General features: G+C 50.2%; 2 protein-coding genes across 2 annotated transcripts in view; one reads left to right on the top strand and one right to left on the bottom strand.

Annotated features, from left to right (window-relative positions):
- The window catches only part of KXD1 (KxDL motif containing 1), a 33696-nt gene that overhangs the window by 14558 nt on the left and 17241 nt on the right, over positions 1-1897 (bottom strand). The window lies entirely within an intron of this gene.
- FKBP8 (FK506 binding protein 8) overlaps positions 782-1897 on the top strand; it is a 28499-nt gene continuing 27383 nt past the window's right edge. Inside the window, exon 1 of the mRNA XM_023517152.1 lies at positions 782-817. The gene's annotated coding sequence lies outside the window, so the exon portion shown is untranslated. The remainder of the gene's footprint in view (positions 818-1897) is intronic.

The following is a 1897-nucleotide window of genomic DNA, read 5'->3' as shown; positions in this document are numbered from 1 at the left end:
TTGAGCCCAGGAGTTGGAGGTTGCTGTGAGCGTGATGCCATGGCACTCTACCCAGGGGGATAGCTTGAGGCTCCGTCTCAAAAAAAAAAAAAATATATATATATAGCATGAACAAACACTTGTATACCTCTTCATTTAATCCTCAGTCACTGCTACGAGGGAGACCCTATTATTTTCGAAGGAAACTGAAGCTCACTGAGGCTCAATTGCTCAAGGTTATACGGTGAAACACAGAAGCGCCACGGTTCTACCTAGGTCATTTAACCGAATTTAACTCGGCGACCCAAGATCGGAAAAATTCCGGCGTGGGAAGGTTCTCAACCACCCCCTCATGCTCCGCCGCCACAATGAGCAAACAGGCACAAAAAGAACAACGTCCGGCTCCAGATTACACTGCAGAACCTAAACACAGGCAGTCTCACTCCACCCGCGCCGGATTAGGATCCGGCCCCTAGCGCCGCCTGTGAATCCATTCCGCAGACGGGGAAACTGAGGCCAGTGCGCAGCACGAGTGACCAGATGTGGCCAGCGGCGCGCCCCACCCCACAGCAACCCGGAATCAGCGCTCGACCCCGCCCAGTTCCCCCGCAGCCCCAGCGTCCCCAACTCCACCCAAACTCGGCCCCGGGGGCGGCGGCGGCGGCACCTGCACATCTGGCGGCCTAGCTCGCGCTTCCGGGATGACGCCCGAGCCGCCAGGACGTAAACACGCCCAGGGCGTAAAAACGCACGCGTTGGCGTCGTACGCTTGGGCCTACTTAGCGTGCAAGGAGGAGCGCAGGAAGGGGCGGGGTTTATACGAAGCTTCGGTCGGTGGGTAAGTCGCAATGAATAGTTAAACAATCCCTCACGCCTGCGCAGTTTCCAAAACCCACCCTTCAAAGCATCCCGGAAGGGGGAAGGCTGAAGGATGTGTCCAGTTTTATAGATAGTAAAACTGGGGTCTCAGAGCGTCAGGCACGCCCCCATGGTCGTAAATGCTCCAGTGGTTTGTGGATAAACCAAACCCAGGTGTCTTGCTTTCCAGGCCAGGAATCAGATTCATCTAGGTTTAAAATCTCTGCTCTAACTTTGGTGATTTTTTGGTCTTGGTCCCATCCGGGTTTCCACATTACATTTAGTCATGTCTCTTTAGTCTTCCCCGGTCTGTAACAGTTCCTCTGTTTTTCCTTACATTTCATGACTTTAATTGTTTTGAAAAGTACTGGTTTTGTAGAATGTTCACTGTGTGTCTTGTATCTCTTCGTGATTAGACCAAGGTTGTACCTTTGAACAGGAATTTCACGGAAGTGATATTGTATCTTTCTCAGAGCATCACGTCTGCAGGCAGGAGAGATTGATTTTTTTTTAATTTAATCTAATTTATTTATTTTGCCGTTTGTGGCCAGGGCTGGGTTTGAACCCACCGCCTCCGGCATATGGGGCCAGCCCCGTACTCCTTTGAGCCACAGGTGCCGCCCGATTGATGTGTTTTATTACTGATACTATTGACCTTGATTACTTGCCTAAAGGCAGTGTCTACCAGTTCTCTGCTCTAAAGTTACTATTTTGCCCTTTGCAATTCAAGTATTTTGTAGGAAGATACTTAAGAGACTTTTTTTTTCTTTTTTTCTGAGACATAGGGTTTTGCTGTGTGCCCTGGGCTAGAGTGCCATGGCCTCAGCCTAGCTCATAGCAAACTCAAACTTCTGGAGTCAAGCAACCTCCTCCCTATGCCTCTCAGAGTGCTAGGATTACAGGCATGAGCCACCGTGACTGGCCCATGTTTTTTCTTTTCCTGTTATTTTATTTTTTTAGAGACAGGGTCTCATTTTGTACCCCTCAGTAGAGTGCAGTGGCACCACAGCTCACAGCAACCTCCAGCTCTTGGGCTCAGGCAATTCTCTTGCCTCAGCCT

Source organism: Otolemur garnettii, unplaced genomic scaffold (genome assembly GCF_000181295.1).
Source record: "Otolemur garnettii isolate 467f Iridium unplaced genomic scaffold, OtoGar3 scaffold00105, whole genome shotgun sequence".
NCBI lineage: Eukaryota > Metazoa > Chordata > Mammalia > Primates > Galagidae > Otolemur > Otolemur garnettii.
Note: the sequence above shows the minus strand (reverse complement) of the source record. Positions and strands in the feature narration are given on the sequence as shown.